Source organism: Cebus imitator, unplaced genomic scaffold, assembly GCF_001604975.1.
Source record: "Cebus imitator isolate Cc_AM_T3 unplaced genomic scaffold, Cebus_imitator-1.0 Scaffold61, whole genome shotgun sequence".
NCBI lineage: Eukaryota > Metazoa > Chordata > Mammalia > Primates > Cebidae > Cebus > Cebus imitator.
Genome location: NW_016107376.1, coordinates 274023 through 294116, shown reverse-complemented (window position 1 = coordinate 294116; position 20094 = coordinate 274023). Strand labels below are relative to the sequence as shown.

Here is a 20094-nt window from a genome sequence, read left to right as displayed (position 1 = left end):
GTATTTTTAGTAGAGACGAGGTTTCACCATGTTGACCAGGATGGTCTCAATCTCTTGACCTCGTGATCCACCTGCCTCGGCCTCCCAAAGTGCTGGGATTATAGGCATGAGCCACCATGCCCAGCCCAGAACTTGTTCCTTTTAAACTGTGTTGGTCCATGTATACTGGGTCTTAATAGAAGAGATCTTCATTAGTAATTGTTTACTTAGCTCAGGAAAAGGATGTCCTCTTCTTGGCAGCATCTGTTATGTAAATGGGAGCATGTTTTGACATTGATCTAAGCATGGTTTGTCTTTAAAACCCTAGGTAATTTCTTGAGTAAGTCAAAATCCAATATATACATTGTTAGGCTTGTTTTTCTCTATAATAGTAGAGAATAGTTTCTAAATCCCTCAGTTTAGGTTAAGTAGCTAATACTTCTATGCCTTTTCAGAACATTGTGTATATCTATGTATGTCTTTAGAGTTTACATCAATCCATCTGAACAAGAGAGCAGTTAGTCTGTTCATAAATACCATTATTATATCAATTTCTCATTGTCTTGCATCTGTTTTGTGGTGTTTTGTTTCATTCGTTTCTTATTCATCATTGTATTAATTTAGTAAGTGGATAGATTTACAAATGACCATGTGCAAAATATATATTAGCTAGAAATAAATTAAAATCTTAGGGCTTAAAGGGACTTTAGCAATCCTTCAATTCAGAATTTCCCAGAGGAGGATGTTAGTAGCATGTGGACATAAGCCCTAGTGTTGGGGTTACCTCATTTTGAGGGACGAGATGGGGTATGAAGTGAATGGAACTGGGGAGGAGTCCCCAAGAGACTTTGCTTTTACTTTATATCTCAATATGGGTTGTCATTATATGTACTTTTGTTAGATTTTTCTCTATGCTTTCTCTCTCCTTCCTTTCTTTCCTTCTTTCTTTATTTTGTTTACCTAAAATATTCTATGCTGCTAACAGCAAAAAACAAAGAATTCTTGTGATCAAATAGATATGAGAGACTCAGGGTGAAAGAAAAAAGAAATTTCCTTGCTGGAGAACTGATCATTCGTTCATTCATTGATTTCTGTTCAATGCTTGCTTATTGCCAAGCATTGTTGCTGACTTGGGGCTACAGGAGTGAACAAGGCTTAGACAAATCTCTGTTTTCAGAGAACATGCATCCTGAATAATCTTCAAGATGATGATTATAAAGAATACTGGCATTTCTCCACTGCTCTTAACATTTTTTTTTTTTTTTGAGACAGAGTTTCACTCTTTGTTACCCAGGCTGGAATGCAGTGGAACAATCTCAACTCAATGCAACCTCCACCTCTGGGGTTTAAGCGATTCTCCTGCCTCAGCCTCCTGAGTAGCTGGGATTACAGGCACCCACCACCATGCCCAGCTAATTTTTGTATTTTTAGTAGAAACGGGTTTCACCATGTTGGCCAGGCTGGTCTCAAACTCCTGACCTCAGGTGATCCGCCTGCCTCAGCCTCCCAAAGTGCTGGTGTTACAGGTGTGAGCAACTGCACCCGTCCAATACTTTTTTTGTGAGTAGCATGTCATAGTCTTAATGCTTTTTGGAACATACTTTGATAAATAGTTTTCTAGAATATTACCAATTATCCCAATGAAAATATTTAGTTTTGTTTGAGCCATCAAAGAATCATAAAACTTTGAAGATTTTCTTAAATCTGGGCCTTATGATGCTAAGAAATTGTTAAGCAAATCCTATGAGTTAACTGTAGGATTTTTGGTATACTAGAGAGTCAACCGTTGGATTCTCAGATATTGACATAATTGATATGCAGCAAGCATTCATGAGAATTCCAAAATATCGCAATAAGACTTCAAATTATTTTTATGTCTCTGGTTGTTAATAAATAAACTTTTCCTAAAAAACATTCAAGTGCAATTAGAACAGACCAACCTGACAACTATTAAGATAAATGTTTCCTCCAAAGAGTACTTAAGAGGAAGTCATACATTGCTTTTTACTGCATCCTTACTAAGTTAGTGTGCTGTTGTTTTTTATTTTATGGAATGTGGAGATGCAGGAAGGATTGCCAGTGTAAATCTAACTCCATGAGTTAATTAAGCATGTTGAAAACAATTCAGAATTGTCCTTTTACTACAGTTTAATAAACATTTTTGCAAGATTGAGGTAATAACGAATAAGTATGCCTAATTTAATATTTTCTAACATTTACTGAGGTTGATTTTTAAAAACATGTAAGCTAATTAATTTTGTAAATTTCTCTGTATTGTTGCAAAGAATTTTAGCACATTTGATTTCTTGATTTAATTTATAGGTTCAATTGGACAGCTGTTTTTTAAAATAAATTTTATTATGTATATTTGATGTTTACAACATGAATTTATGGAACTACATATAGAAAATATCATGGTTACAATAACAAAGCAGATTGACAGGTCTGTCATCTCACATAGTTACTTTTTTGATGACTAATTGGCTGTTCTTAAAAGCAATTTTATTTAGGTGTTTGTACTTTTCTGGAAAAAAGTTGTCATTTTTCTAAGTAGTCAATAAATAGCTAGAAACAAGTGACTGACTTACCCTACATTGTCTTTTTCGGTTACTGTATTACATTCTTTCTGAGTGTTTCTGGGTCATTTCCATGGGTTAAAGTGGTGGATTTTCTTAGCGAAATCCACTGCTGACATGATTATACATTCAGTTTCAGGGAGATTTTTCTTTCATCTTTGATATGAAAGCATAAAATACTTCTGAGCAGCTGGACACCTAAGTCACGCAACAGGGTTTCTCATTGAGAGGACCCAGACTGAGTTACAATCTGCTAAGTCACTCTTGATGAATCTTCACTTGTGCAGTGAGTTTCCTGATACATTTAAATTAGGTCCAGTTAGAGCCTCTTGAAGTTTCAGAATAGTTATTTGATTGGAGAAGTTTTATTAGTCTTCAAAGTTGAGTGGAAAGTCTAAGCTCTCTAAATAATTTGGAAAAAGGAACATGAAAAGATTGAAACAAAGAGAATGATAGCTAATAAATTTAGGTCTCTTTAGTAAGATAAATCTTTGATTGACCATTGAAATGGCTTGTTCTAAAAATGCAGATTATCCAATGTAGAGCCAGGTGTGGTGGCATAGGCCTGTAATCCCAGCTACTCCAAAGGCTGAGGCAGGAGGATTGCTTAAACCCAGGAGTTCAAGGCCAAACTGGGTAACATAGCAAGACCCTGTCCATAAAAAAAAAACGCCAAAAATTAAATTTAAAAAAAGAATAAGAAGATCTTATGTAAAGACATCATTTTATCCCCAACTGAAATATTGCTAGTTATATGTTTATAATATTGTTTAGAATAATGTGTAATTATAATCAAATAGTTTATCTATCTCTTCTTTATGTGTAAAACAGAAGAGGAGGAAGAAGAGAAGGGAGAGGAGAGAGAAAGAAAGGAGTGGCAGAAGAAGAGGAGGAAGGAGAATGTTTATTGAGTATTTACTGTGTCCCAGGCATCATTCTAAATGCTATACCTATATTAACTCTTCTACTTCACACAATACCCCTGAGTTGAGTTGGTCTATTATTATCTATGCTTTCTAGACAAGGAAAAGGAGGTCCAAAAAGGTTAAGTTACTTAGCTAGCACATGGCAGAGCTGGGATGTGAATATATTTAGCCTTGATGCAAATTCCAAGTCTTTAACAATATCATGGTAGTCTTCTTTCACAGAATAGATCTCTTACAATCAAACTTCCCATGGGAAATACTATGATAAGCTATTTTATTTATACCTCCTGTATTCTTTCACCTTTTCTGTAACAGCTGATTATACTTAAAGTATTAGAAAGTGACATTTCCTTTTCTCATGTAATTGTACATTCATTTCCATTTAGCCCTTTCTGTGAAAATCACAATGCATTAATTCTCTTGTGTATTTCAGTGTTGTCAGAATCCTTGGCATGTATTCTCAAAATTACAGGGCTACACTGTAGTTTTTGTTCAAAATCTGATTTAAGAGTTTTTGAGACTTCTTGGATTCTCTAGAAATGTGGATTTAATTCACCTGTAAGGGGGCCCTAGAATGTATTCTTTTTTTTTTTTTTTTCTGGCTCTGTTGCCCATGCTAGAGTGCAGTGGCACTGTCTTGGCTCACTGCAACCTTTGCCTCCTGGGTTCAAGTGATTTTCCGGCTTGAGCCTCCCAAGTAACTGGGATTACAGGTGCAAGCTACCACGCCCAGCTAGTTTTTGTATTTTTGGTAGAGACAGGGTTTCGCCATATTGACCAGGCTGATCTAGAACTTATCACCTCCAGTGATCCACCCCTCCTCGGCCTCCCAAAGTGCTGGGATTACAGGCGTGAGCCACCACACCCAGCTGTATTTTTTAAACATCTGTATTTCTGTGGGTAATGGTTGTATGCATTTAAAACCACATTTTCTTTGGATTTTCAAATCCTGTTAGCAGCTTACTAGAAGAGTTACATTAAAAAAAAATGACCTAGCTATATTTTTTAGCAGGTACAACTATTAAATGTCTTCTTTGACATGTGATTAGGTTGCTTCCAACTGGCACTCACTTCCTAATTAGAAATGTAAATGTCTTCAAGATGTGAACTGGATAAAGTTATACCCAGAGCTGAGAAGAGGTTTGCAAGTTGAATCAATGGCAGGATTTTTAATTGAAAAGTAAAGTCTTCAACCAGATTCAAGTCAGTCTAGCAAATTGAATTGTGCCATTCTGCTACACTGCAGATGTTAAAATTATTTCAAGCTCTGAAATCCTGATTCCACTTCATTATTTGAAATTGGTTGACTGAGATTTATCAAAGTACCAAAAACTACATTATCTCTTGACTCCTTTAAAGTTTCTTCCCTTTGATCAAGTTAAGGCTTGCTTAAAAAAATTTAATTTCTTAATTGTGTATATTATTTAAACTGTCAGCACTCCAAATAAGCATAATGCCTAATACATGTGATAGCATTTTTATCATTTCTTCTTATTGCTGGGAATTTTATGAAACCTGAACTCTGAAAGGCTGCATTATTAAGTCAGAAGATGGTGTACCAAAGTTGATAACATTAAGCAGTTTGCAGAACATGATTAATTCAGAAGTACAAATCTGCAAGGTGATTGATTTCTAAGAACTGAAACAGATATAATTTGAATGAAGTCCTATGGAATGCCTTGTCTCAATTCTATTTCTGTTGTGTTCAACATTTTATTTCTGAAGATATCATAATACTTTTGATCCCAAGATAAAATGTTAGAATTTTATTCTGCCTTTTCCCTGGAATACTTCTAAGGTTGTATTTTTGTTGTTGTTGTTGTTACCAAGTCTGTAGTGATAGATTAAGGGTCTAGTGTTTCATTTATCATTCACTCAAATTGTTTTTTGACTTTCATACATAAATCATCAAAGCAGCATATCTTTCCCTATTTTTTCTACTTTTCCTTGCTTTTCTTCATATACTTCTTTTGTGTAGATCACAGTCCTATAAGCAAAGGGAAGCTGTTATTTCATTTTGACAGGCTATTGAATACCTATCACTTTCGATTTTTAAAACTGTAAAACATCTTGACATTTAGTTTTATGTTTTGCTTTGTTTGACTACTTTTCATGGCAGCACTAACCCTCTTCTCAGTATACGTGTGTCGTTATAGTGAAAAGTTCTTCTACTTTACAATATCAATTTGAGGTTTCCCTGAAATTTAGGATTTCTCTCCCAAACTTTTATCTAGAGTTATGGTTCTTAACTTTTTCTGTATATTTAAATCACCTGGTTCCAATTTGAGATGTAATGGTTATTTTATCATTCCAGCTTATAGCCTTTTCTACACTCAGACTGTTCTTTATAACAATTAAATCTTAACCTCCAAGGCTGAAACCAGAGAATCAATATTGTTTTAAATTCCCAGATGATTCCAATGTTAAGTTGAGAATAAATGGTCTGATTCATGTTGCATAAATATTAAGAACTCTCAGAATCATGGTGGGTGGAGAGTCTTGTTAAAATGCGTATTCTGATATGGTAGTTCCGGAGTGAAGCCCAAATGCATTACATTTCTTACAAACGCTTTGATAATGCACCTGCCACCAAACCACAGACTACACTTTGAGTGTCAAGAGTTGAATGGATATTTGACCAAAATAAGAATAATGTATTTTTCTCTTAATCCACCCATCAGTCCATTGGTCCTCATCTATGCCTCCCGGCTCTCCTGAAACAGTATTTTAGTTGGTGGCAACAAGAAATTATCTCTATCTACATGTAGAAAGTGCATCTTACTCTGCCGAGGAAAGGAACCCAAAAGCATTATATCCTTTATACCTTCTGATTCGTTTTAATATAGTAAGTGAAAATGAGTTCTTTTAAGCCAAGCTTGTCCAACCCTCAGCAGCTATTGCTGTATTACTATATTTTTTTATGCATGGTCCAAGACGATTCTTCTTCCAGTGTGGCCCACGGAGGCCAAAAGATTGGACATCCTGATTTAAGGTGTTGACAAATTTATTTGTTTTATAAAGATAGCTACGTTTTCTGTAATTTTTGAGCCATATGAAATTGCTGATTTTTACAAACCACTTTGACCTTGAAAAGTTGCAATTTCATTGTTCAGCCTAATAGTTTTACAAATTGTTGTCCAGCATAGGAAAGCGAACTAAAAAGAAAAATCACATCAGGATATACTTCCTCCCCTGCAGGTTGATTTGTAGATAGAATGTGTAGTAAGAGTTTATTCTGCTGATAGAACTCAGAACAAGATGATATAGCAGATCTTTTCTTAGGAAATGCACACAGATGGCTTCCTTAAAGTAGCTCTAAATGCTCTTTCCATTTACCATCAGCAAAATGCTTGACCACGTCCCTCTGGAGGATACCTGCTTTCCTTTCAGTGCTCATCTCCTGTCTCATTTTCTACCTGCCCTTTTCCTATCAGAAACCAGGACTAGGGAATTTTCTAATGGAGGAAAGAAACTTCCATATACCATTAGATTTTGGAATCTGAGATATACTAGGAGTCCCAGGAACAGGTTTTGAGTTACCCAGTATTTCTTGTGCCCCTTCTCAGTGTGTTCTACATGTGTAAAATGATTATTCTTTTTAAAGCATGTTATGTCTAGTGATTATGGTGGATGGTCCTGTACTACTAAGATATGTATGTCACTAAAACATTAATTACCTTTGATGCTGAATTGATTCAACTTTGCTCAAGAAACATTTCTTCAACTGTTGTGTGCCAGGCCCATTGTTAGGTGATGGAGATGCAAAGATCTACAAGGTCTGATGCCATTCCTAAAGATGCAGGTGGCCTAATGGGATGACATAGAGAAGTAAATTGATATTTAAGTATGGTGTGAAGAGTGCAAAGATAGACTCAAGAAAAACTATGGAAGAACAGAGAAGAGGCATCTAAACAGAAATGAAATTACAAGGCAACTTCCCAGAGTAGTTGATACTGGATCTGAGTTTTGAAATATGGGTAGGATTTCTGAGAAAAGGGATAGAAGAAAAGAATTTCAGGAAAGGAATTGACACAGAAAGCAGTTGAGAATCATGGAACATCAAGATCTAGTTGGGTAACTCTAAAGAGCTACCACATTTGATTTTCCTGGGGTAAAGATATACACATAGTATTTTATGGCTGGTGAGGCTGAGAAGGTGGGCTTATTTCTCAGCCTCACCAGCCATAAAGTATCAAAACAAGTAGGGCTTCAGCATTCATAGTCTTTTATGCCAGGCAATGGAGTTTGAACTTTCAACTGGAGACCTTGGGAACCATTTGTGTCATTTTGATAAGGGAGCATCAGGACATGTTTTACATGTTTAGTAGTTGACTCTTGAAGTATTGCAGGGAACAGGAGGGATAGAAGTAAGACTGAGAAGTCAGAAAACCTAGTTAGGAGGTTATAATAGTAATCCATAGAAGCAATGGTCAGAGGCTAAAATAAAGTAGTGGTTGACAATGGGAATAAAAATAGATAATGCACATGAGAAGCATTTATTAATGAAGTAGAAGCTACATAAACTAATGTCTGATTAGATGTGTGATTTACATCATAGGAAAGTGACTAAGATGGTTCCCAGGATATGGTGTAAGTTGTCTGGGTAGGCAATAGTGCCATTGAGTAGGAAATACAGGAAAAGAGAGGGGGTAAGCAACGAATTTAATTTGAGCATGTTGATTTTGACATCCAAATGAAAATGTCAGTAGCCATTATTCTATATAAGCCTGAAATTCACTTGAGAAATATGAACATAAGTTATGAATTTAGGCATCATCAGCATATAAGTGATAGTTGAAGTTAAGGAAATGAATTAGGTATGGGAGCATAGTATAAAGATGAAAAGAGTGGCCAGACATGGTGGCTTACTCCTCTAATTACAGCACTTTGGGAGGCCAAAGTGGGTGGATCACCTGAGCTCAGGAGCTTGAGACCAGCCTGGGCAACACAGGGAAACCCCATCTCTACAAAAGAATATAAAAATTAGCCATGCATGGTGGCACACACCTGTAGTCCTAACTACTGGGTAGGTTGAGGTGGGAGGATCGCTTGAGAATGGGAGGTCGAGGCTGTAGTGAGCCATGACTGCACCACTGCACTCCAATGTGGGTTAGAGTGAGTCTCTAAAAAAAAGAAAAAGAAAAAAGGAAGGAAGGAGACAGAGAGGGAAAGAGGGAGGAAGGGAGAGAGGGAAGGAAGGAGGGAGGGAGAAAGGGAAGGAGGGAGAGAGGGAGAAAGAAAGGAAGGAAGAAAAGGAAAGAAGGAAAGGAAGAAAGGAAGGAAGGAAGGAAAGAAGAAGGAAGGGTCAAAGACTAGAGAGGAAATACAGCATTTAAGGTTTTTGAATAAAAGAAAACAGTGTCATAGAGACAGCAAGAAAACCAAAAGAGTTTGGTATCACAGAAACCAAAGGAGAAGAAAATGTCAAGGAGGAAGTCATGAGCAGTGTCAACGCTGCAGCCAAGTTAAAAAAGCACACACAGAAAAGTGACCATGAGATTTGGTGGCATAAAGACATTCGTTGCTCTTGACTGGATTGTATAACAATCCATCATTGTACAATCTCCAGGCAGAGTTTGAGGATTCTGTGGACAATCAAGAAATTGAAGTCCACAAGGACAGACTACTTTTTCAAGAAAAGGGGAAGAAGGGAAGTAGAGATTCTTAATGCTGTGTTTACCTGTCACAAATGCTGAGGAGAAAGACCCCATAAAGAAGAAAAAGAGTCAAAAGATGACTGAAAGGGAAATGATATATCCACAAGCAGAGGTGGGGCCAATCAGCATGAATGAGGGGAGGGAGATAAGGGGGAGAGGTTGAGAGGGTATCATCTGAGATTGTTGTTTTTTCCCTATGGTAAGACACAAGTAATATGGTGAGAGTGAGTGAGAAGAGGTCAGAGGTCATAGTGTTTAGGAGTTGAAAAACGCATAAAACATGAACTAGGAATGGGAAAGAAGCCAACTTCTGATGTGCAAAGGGCCCACCAGGGTGTGTTTACAGCCTCCTAAACTTGGTAGCATTCCTTGAGGTCGTATGACTTTAACGCAAAATTTTTTCATGCGTGCTTGAATCACCCGTGCATATTGCTCATGTAATATGCTGATCCACTTTAAGCAAAAAAAAAAAAAAAAAAAAGGAATTGATGTTAATGACTGATGGAGAAAAAAGATATGCTAGTCTCAAAATGGCATAATACTTTAAAGAGGGTAGTTTAAATCATTAGATGGTAAATTTAGTTTAGTCTTCTTTTAAACAGCTGGGTTTTCGATGACTTGCTGTTGATCCCATTAAGACTAATTTTTGCTTTAGTTTTATTCGGCAGAGCTCAAATAATACTGTGCAAGATTTTTAATGTAACTTGGGTAGTAAAGACAGCAGTTAATTATTTGAAACTAATTCATAACAGTTTTATAAACTGTGCCCAAATGTTATCATTTCATTTACAGTAATATATTAAGAACTTGTTGGATAAAGGGTCAACCATTAAACACATTATGATGAGTACATTAAACACATATTAATGTACTCATCAACACTAAAGAAAAGAAATGCAGAAACATACAGCTAAAAATTTATTTAGGGAATTTAAATGGAATTCTAAGGAATATTTGTTTAACCTGAAAAAGGCAAGAGAGAAGGAACAATGGACCGCATACCAGACGGACACAAAGAAAACAAATAGCAAAACAGCAGACCAAATCCAACCATACCAGCAACTATTTTAAATGTAAATAAAATAAACACTTCCATTAAAAGCATAGGTCATCACACTAACTTTTAAGAAAGCCAGATCCAACTCTATGTGAAAAGTAAAGACAAAGATATAAAATACTTCAAGGTAAAATTATAGAAAAAGATATATACCACAAACATAACCACAGAAAAACTGGAGTGCCTATATAAATATCAAATTAAGTATACTAAAGTAGTAGACTTAAAGACAAGGAGAATTAAAAGAGGAAAGAGAAAAATGTAAAAAGAAAAAAAGGTGCTGGGCATAGTGGCTTACGCCTATAATCTCAGCACTTTGGGAGGCCAAGGTGGGCAGATTGTTTGATCCCAAAAGTCTGAGACCAGCCTGGGCACCATGGTAAAACCCTATCTCTACTAAAAATACAAAAAATTAGCTGAGCATGGTGACATGTACTTGTAGTCCCAGCTACACAGGAGGCTGAGGTGGAAGGATCTCCTGAGCCCAGGAGGTCCAGGCTGCAGTGAGTTATAGTGTCGCAGTTCACTCTATCCTGGGTGACAGAGTGAGACTTAGTCTAAGGAAAAAAATGTCAGTTTGTTAGAAACCAATGAAATTTTTTTAAGTTAGACCCAAAAAAAAATTTTTTTTTAAGTTAAGAAGGATATTGATTTGAACAATACTGAATACTGACAACCACTTTTTCATCATTGATATTTATAAAGCAGTATTCCCAATAACTATAGAATATTGAGGGGTTTTTTCCCCAAGTGTGCATGAAATGGTCGCCAAAGTAGACCATATATTGAGCCATTAAAACATCTTAAATTTCTAGATTGGGATCTTATAGACTACATTCTCTGACTACAAAAGAATCAAATGGGAAGCAATAACAATACAATGTCTGCTGATAAGAAAGCAGGTCTTAAATGTTCTCATCACACACAAAAATGATACGTATATGAGGTAATAGATATGTTCATTACCTGGATTTAATCATTCCACAATGTGTGTGTGTATATATATATATATACATATATATATATATATAACAAAAAATTATGTTGTACACTGTAATTATATACAATTTTTATTTGTCAATTATACTTAATGAAGCTGGGAGGAAAACTGTGATATCTACAGAATTCTCAAATATGTGAAAAGTAAATCAAACTTCTAACATATATATAAATATATACAAATATTGACAAATATATACATATATAAATATTTGATATATAAAATGTACATATTGAATAAAAAAGCTATAAGGAAAATTAAAAAATATTTTGACGGAATGATAACTGATACAAAAAAACACAAAATTTATAGAATCCTCCTAAAAAGTATTTAGAAGGAGATTTATAGTTTTAAATGTTTATATTAGAAAGGATTAGACAGGAAATAAGGTTTAAAATTAGTAAACCATGTGTCCAATTTAAGTTGATAAGCCAATTAAGCTTATCTCAAAATAATTTGCTCTAAAATTATGAGATTTTTTATTAAAAATATTAATTTTAAAAGAAAGAAGAGGAGAAAAAATGAAATAGAAAATAGACAAACAGAGAATATTAACACAGTCATAAGTATTTTTTTGAGAATTTTAATTTACTATCTCTAAGAAGACTGAATTTTTAAAAATTATAAAAATCAAAATTCAAAGCATAGACCTGGGTGCAGTGGCTCATGCCTGTAATTCTAGCACTTTGGGAGACCAAGGCAGGAGGATCACTTGAGTTCAGGAGTTGGAGACCAGATTGGCTAACATAGCAAGACTCTGTCTCTACAAAAAAACTTAAAAATTAACCACACATAATGACACATGCCTGTAGTCCCAGCTACGTGGATGACTCAAGACGGGAGGATCACTTGAGCCTGGGAAATTGACATGATCATCTCACTGTGCTCCAGCCTGGGTGACAGAACAGGACCCTGTCTCTAAAACGGAATGGATGTATCTCATGTAAATTAAGCTAAATGAAAAAATCCAGAGCCAAACAGCCAAAATATCTCCTACATTTTTCAAAAAAAAAAAAAAAAAAAATCAAATCCTGTGTTCATCAAAAACTCTTTTGGGAAAATGGAAAGGCAGGTTACAGATAAGAGACAATATTTACAGTATGCTTAATATTACAAATGACTTATATCCAGAAAATATAAGTAACTCCTAAAAATTAACAATAAACAATCAAAACCTAATGAGCATATCATGCTCATTAGGATAGCTAAATACTACACAATGCTAATACTGATGAGGATATGATGTACTTGAAATCTATGCATTGCTGATTGGAGTGTGATATTGTACAGTCACTTCAGAAAACTCTTTGGCAGCTATTATAAAGTTCTGCCCTTTTAAGACAGAATTCCACTTCTGTGTATTTATTAAAAAAAGAAAATGTGTCCACACACACAAAATCACTTCTAAGAGAATATTCATAGCAACTCAAATCATAATTGTCAATAACTGGAAATATTACAAATGTTCATCAACAGAAGAATAAAATCGAGTGCGTGTTACAAAAAGGACTACTATTCAGCAGAAAAAGTGTGAATTACTGATACATGCAATACCACGGATGCATCCTAAAACACTGTTGAACAAAAGATGCCGGACACAGCAGAGTACATGTAGTATAATTCAATTTATGTGAATTTCAAGTAAAATCAAGCTAATCTACAATAATGGAAATCAGCACAGTGGTTGCCTATGCATTATTGGTCAGGGGTGTTAGGATGGACTGTAGGTGAAGACAAGAGAACTTTATGGGAGCATGGAAGAGTTTCATATCTTGATTTGGGTGATGGTTATTTGTTATATACAGTTATAAAAATTTGGTAAATTGTGCATTTAAAATTCACACATTTCAAGCATGCAGATTGGACCTCTGTAAAAATAAAAAGAAGAAAGAAAAGAGAGGTATTTTGATATGTTTTCATAAACTACAGGTTTTTTCAATTCCCATGAATAAATTCTTCCAGGCTTCTTAAAATTCTCAGCCAAAGCAAAAAAAGAAAGAAAGAAAAAAAAAGCGTATCCTTAGTGAACCAGCATTTCTAATTAAAAGGCATAAAGTTTAACATTTATGACTATGTGATTCATGTTTTGTTTTATTCACAGAATCTTTCCATGTAGTTGATAATAATGATAAAATGATCTAGTAATTATTGGGCTGTTAATGATCTAACAGGCAGTCTTCTGAGGGCTTTGCATGTTTAACTCAGTTAATCCTAACAGCACCCTAAGAAGAAAGTACTATTTGTAATCCCATTTTACACAGGAAGTCTCAGAAGCCCAGGGATTTAAGTAATTTGTTGACAGTCACATGGTTTATAAGGAATGTAGCTGGTCTACAGCACCAAAGGCTCTGGTTTCCGGGCGTGCCCTATGCGCTCCGTCACCCTGCTGTCCTGCCAGGAGAGTTGCTTCTAATATGGTCCAGTTGAGTATGTTGTCATTTGTTAGCTATTCTCCTATTAAAGCCATCCAGTATCTCAAAAAATATAGCAGCATCAACTTTGCCTAATCATAGACTTATTTTTATTTATATTTTTAGAGACAAGGTCTCACTCTGCCACCCAGGCTGCGGTGCAGTGGTGCAATTATGGCTCACTGCAGCCTGGAACTCCTGGGCTCAAGCAGTCCTCCCACTTCAGCCTCCTGAGTAGCTGGAACTACAGGTGTGAACTACCATGACTGCCTACTTTTTGTTTTTAAAAAAATTTTTGTAGAGATAGGATCTTACCATATTGCCCAAGCTAGTCTCTAACTCCTGGCCTCAAGTGATTCTCTGGCTTTAGCTTCCCAAAGTGCTGGGATTACAGATGTGAGCCATTGTGCCTGGCCAGCAAATCACAGAGTTTTAAAGTCCAAGGGAACTTTAATTCTTCTCTAATCCCATCCCCCAATACTTTGAGACCAAAGCCCTTGTAACTGCACAACTTGTGTTTGAGTGTCATACGCCCACACATGGGAGTCTGTTTGCAAAGGTGGTTTGGTGGAACAGGTTAGGTCAGGACCAGGGCTCACTTCCTGGACTAAACGTATTCTACTCCACATTCAACACACAGAGCTTTACATTTCAGGAGACTTGGTGCTCCAGTGAAATATACCTACCCTGAATAAGCATTGCTCAATGGTTTTATTTTTTTCTTTCTATTCTATGTGGCACAATTTATTAGTTCTGGTAACACAAACTAAAATGAAATTCAAAGCTATACCAATCTGCTGTTGTTACTTTTTGGTTTGGGGGATTCTTGTTTTTCTTCCAGTTTCTGATTCTGTCTCTCTGAGCGACATAGCACACACACCGAATTCTGCTCATTCACTTTCCTGGAGAGCTATAATATGCATCAAACCACAGCAAAAAGCAAAAGGATTGTATGGTTGTTAAGAACATCCGTGTCCACGGTTTCAATACTGAGGCACACAGGGAAAATGAGTATCTCTAGCAACTAAATTAATTCATGCTTTCTTGGGAGATCCAAAGGTTTTTAATAATGTTATACATAAATTCATGTACTAAAGAACTTGAGATTGATTAATATTCTCCAGTTTTCCAAAGAAGCTGCATACAGATAGCTGTTGAAAGGTTGATCTTATTTAGATAGACTACTAGACCTCAGAAGCTAGGCTTTTGTTTTTCAAATAGTGGCTGCGGATTCTATATGCCATGTCAAAGCTACTGTTTGGGACAATGTGTTTCTCTTCGGATGAGTGCAAGTGCTTGAGAGACTGATCTTGGCCTTTCCGCTTGAAGAACTATTCACTGAAATTTCCTTGCTTTCACTCAGCATGCTCCTAAGCTTCAGCGAGGGAATGGATTCCTTCTTTCCATGAATAATTTCAAGAAGTCTTCTCATTGCCCTGGTAGGGCAGTCATGATTGAGAAGAATGAGGGTAGGAATCAATAGAATACTAATGAGTGTTAAGAATAGTATTAACAATAATACTAAAGAATCAATATAGCAAATTACACTAATCAATAGAATAACAAATAGTATGAACAGCACTAACATTAGTACAACCATTCGACTGAGGATTTACTATATTCTAAGCACAAAGCCAACCACTTTAACAGCATCCTCTCGGATGCTTATAAGGCATCTCAGAACAATCATCAGGAAATTGATCTTACTATTATGTCCATTTTGCAGATAATAAGACAGGACTGAAAAGATGCTGGTCCTTTAGGTCCAGCAGTGTGAGAGCTGATGTTATTCTTGGAAGCCCCAGAGGTTCCATATTTATGTTAGCCAGGTGGTTTAGACACAAATCTGTCTTTCTACACCAGTAGGAACAGAGTGAAGGGGATTGTTCTTCCATGTTCAGAAAACTTGATGGATTTGTTAAGTAATAAGCATTCATCATTACAATCTCAGGTTATGGATGTAAATGATCTGTTTGAACATAAGTGACTTTGTTCTGAAATTGATAGAATAAATAGCATGAAGAGTCACTGTATTCTGTACCTCCAGACATTGAAAGTACTTTATTGGCCTATTTTTGATATTCTATAGTCACTATGAATATCCTTGTTAGGAAAACTCTACTAAATTGTTTCTATAGTTAAAAACCCTAATATCTTAACCATGCAAGGGCTTGGCATGGAATTAAAAGAGAAAATCGCTTATGACCCCTTTAGTTTCATATTTAGCTGAAAATTTTAGGTATGAGGATTTTTTTTTCCTGTGGGTTTTTGGTAGATTTTGAGATACATTTTATTTTTATTTTTCAAAAATAATTCTTAGCTGGGCACAGTGGCTCATGCCTGTAGTTCCAGCATTTTGGGAGGCCAAGGTGGGCAGCTCACCTGAGATCAGGAGATCGAGACCAGCCTGGCCAACATGGTGAAACTCCATCTTTACTAAAAATACAAAAAAGTGAGCCAGACATGGATATGTGCACCTATAGTCCCAGCTGCTTGAGAGACTGAGGCTGGAGAATCGCTTGAATCCAGGAGACAGAGGTTGCAGTGAGCCGAGATCATGTGGCTGCACTCCAGCCTGGGTGACAGAGAAAGACTCTGTATCAAAAATAATAATAATAATTTAAAAAATATTTTAAATTGAGAAAAATGATAACTTGGTATAGACAGCTGATGTTAGGAAAACTTTAAAAGTTGGTGTTAACAGAGATCTTGATTGCTAAAAACATGTGGATAGGTAGGTTATTATAAAGAAGAGCACATATACACATAAGAAGTGAAAAGTGGTAGTGAGTTATTTTAAATATTTATTTTTGGTTTTATTTATAGTATATATAAATACCATAAGCCTCTTTTGTCCATTTTTTTCTTAAAGACAGGGTCTCACTCTGTCACCCAGGCTAGAGTGCGGCAGCAGGATCAAAGCTCACTGCAGACTTGATCTCTTAAAACTTTCCCCTTAAGATATCTGCCCATATACATGCATGAAAGTACCAGTTATTAAATGAGACTGTGATCAGCCTATTACTTGGTGACTGTTATCCAAAATCCCTCATTTTGATAGAATCAAGTATTCCTTTTAATATTATTTCATAGAAATTTTATTCAGCTTCATTTTTCAAAGATAAAAGGTGAGGGATTATCAGGTCGTTGTAGTTTTTTTAAAAGGATCGTCATACTCTAAGATCTTCCAGCTCTGAACCTTTTATATGTTTCCCTGAATGAATCTCACAGCTGCCCGATAGTAGGACAGACTGCAAAAGGAAAGCTGCCCTTGCCAGATACTGGTCTCCCCATGCATAATGCCCTTAGATGTGTTTTGTGCACCCGCTTTTGTATCTTTTCACAGTGATTACCCAAACCACTTCTGCAGCGATGTCTTGATGTAAATGCATTGTCATAATGATACCTAATATGAATTAAGTGCACCTTGTATAACAGTTTTAATGCACTCCAATACCAGATAAGATTGGCAGGCTGGTAAGAATTTTAAAAATTATATCACTGTGGTTAAGAAAATGAAAGAGCTAAGAGGATTATGGAAAATTTCAAAAGACATAAAACACAAGAAGAAACTCTTAATGAAGTCAAGGTCATGATTGTGTATACAGAAAGTAAAAGAGGTAAGAGAGAAAATATATGAGCTACAAAATGAGATCAGTTGTGAGGGAAACTTACAAAAGGAAGTACAATTTACTTAAAACTTTTATCATGATTTTCTTTCATTACATGCTTTCGCTTGTAAATAAGTTAGGTAATATTCCATGGGGAAAGTCATGTCTGTGTGCATTTTTAATGCCCAAGTGGAACGCTAACATTTTAAGCATTTATAGTTTAACTTTATTCTGAAGCTCTAAAAGAGAACATTTTGACATCGTCTGTGTAAGATTTATGAATTTTAAGCAAATTTGTGCATGACTTTGTCCAACCCATCAGCCTCTCAGTCCCCCAAAGGATATTAATATATTACGAAATTTATGGGCTGTAGTGTTTCATTTTAAGCCCAGGAGAAGAGTGAGTTCTAAAGTGAATAAAATTTCAGACAAGGAATATTTCTATTTTACTTTTTCTTTATTCCTGGACTTTAATTGTTGGCAAAATTTAATAATAGGTACAGATCATTTTGGCAACGCATTAAAATATTTTACCATATTGAATAATTATTCTTCTAAATACAGAATATCAATGCCACATGCATGTAAATCCTAAGGGATATTAGCAGTCATAGAAACAGCACGGAGACATAGAGTTTTAAAATTAAATGCTGCACTTTGAAATACACATACACACACACACACACACACACACACACACTGGATTTTCTTTCTTCTTTCCACCTGTCTTCTTTTTTTCTACCTCTATTTCCTTCATCTTTCCTCCTTCTTTATATTCCCGTGATTCACAGACTGCTCCAAATTAAATACATTGACATGAGGTCTTAAATATTTTCTAGTATGTACTTAATGTCTTCTTTAAATATATTATCTTGGCCGGGCGCAGTGGCTCACACCTGTAATTACAGAAGGCTGAGGTACATGGATCATTTGAGATCAGAAGTTCAAGACCAGCCTGGCCAACATGGTGAAACCCCATCTCTACTGAAAATACAAAAAATATCTGGGTGTGGTGGCACATGCCTGTAATCCCAGCTATTTGGAATGCTGAGGTAGGAGAATCGCTTGAACTCAAGAGGCAGAGGTTGCAGTGGGCCGAGATGGCACCATTACACTCCGTCTGTGTGACAGAGATGGAGTGAGACTCCATCTCAAAAAAAGAAAAAAATGTATATAATACATATATGCTGTCTTTGCTATTATGGTAGGTAAAACTTACCCCAAATAGCAGATTGCTTTGATAGAATTGACAGTTCTTGCAGTCTTCTCTGTGTCTAAATGTTGATCTGCATTTCATAAAGCATTGAAAAGCCAGAAACACTGCACACGACACTCACTGAGTCAGATGAGACTATATTATCTTCAATGCTATTGATTTTCTCTGCTTTATTTATATATTAAAAATGTCTTAAGCACAGTGCAAAAAATGCCTTTACATCAGAGATTTTTAAAGTATATTCCTGTATTTCTGTTTTTGGCTTGGAGACTCTATTTTACGGCTTCTTATTGCCCTTTATTAATTCCTCTTATTTTATTCACAACGTAAGGCTAAACAAAGACTAAAGATTTGAATTTTTCTGTGTGTTATGTTTTACTATGTATGTGAGAAAGATGCTTCTTTAGTTTTTGTTTGCTTTTGGACGTGAAAGGAAGAGTGTAAGATGTTTGTATTAACACAGGAAGAGTTTAGGTCTTAAGACTAGATTCCTTCTCATTTTTCTTTAATGTTCCCCTAATGCCTACTAGACTCTGATGAGCTTTGTATAAGTCCGTTTTCACACTGCTATCAAGGACTCCCTGAGACTGCGTAATTTATAAACAAAAAAGGTTTAATTGACTCACAGCTCCACATAGCTTGGGAGGCCTCAGGAAACCTACAATCATGGCAGAAGGTGAAGGAAAAGCAAGCACCTTCTTCACAAGGCGGTAGGACAGAAAGAGAAAGAAGGGGGGGGTACTGTTTTTCAACTGTCAGATCTCATGGGAACTCACTATCACAAGCACAGCATGGGGGAAACCGCCCTCATGATTCAGCCACCTCCCTGTCTTAATACATGGGGATTACAATTCCAGAAGAGATTTGGGTGGCGACACAGAGCCAAACCATATCAGGCTTACTGAGAAGTTTCTACCTTAAGCAAGTTCGGAATTGTCTTTGACATACTTCTATCTGCCAATTTAAAAGAACAATCAGTCGAGCCATAGCTTGATTGTTCTTGAGTGCACTGATTTCCCTCCTTCAGAAAATACAATTTTGTATTTTGTATTTTCTGAAGGAGGGAAATCTTAGTTTATTGTATTTTCCGAAGTAGGTAACTCAGTGCACTCAAGCAGTCTTCCCTTGAGGTAAATGAATTAAACTTCAGTTATGGGCATTACTAAACACTTACTCACACTTTTTAAATTCCAGTTTTGCGTTCGAGGTGCCCATCATTTTTTATCTTTTATCTTAGGTTCAGGGGTACATGTGTAGGTTTGTTTTATAGGGAAATTAGCCTGGGAGTTTGTGTACCTATTATTGCATCACCCAGGTAATAAGCATAGTATCCAACAGGTAGTTTTTTAATCCTCTTGCCTCCCTCCACCCTCAAGTAGGCTCTGATATCTGTTGTTCCCTTCACTGTGTCCATATGTACTCAATGATTAACACCCACTTACAAGTGAGAACATAGTGTATCTGGTTTCCTGGTCCCGTGTTAGTTTGCTCAGGACAGTGGCCTCCACCTCTTTCCATGTTGCTTCCTGCAAAGATTTCATTCTTGTTTTATGGCTGCATAGAATTCCATGGTATATATGTACCACATTTTCTTGATCCAGCCTACTGCTGATGAGCATTTAGGTTGATTCCATGTCTTTGCTATTGTGAATAGTGCTGCA

At 36.1% G+C, this 20094-nt stretch overlaps 1 protein-coding gene across 1 annotated transcript in view; it reads left to right on the top strand.

Annotated features, from left to right (window-relative positions):
- Positions 1–20094, top strand: part of PLXDC2 (plexin domain containing 2) — a 427121-nt gene that overhangs the window by 372587 nt on the left and 34440 nt on the right. The window lies entirely within an intron of this gene.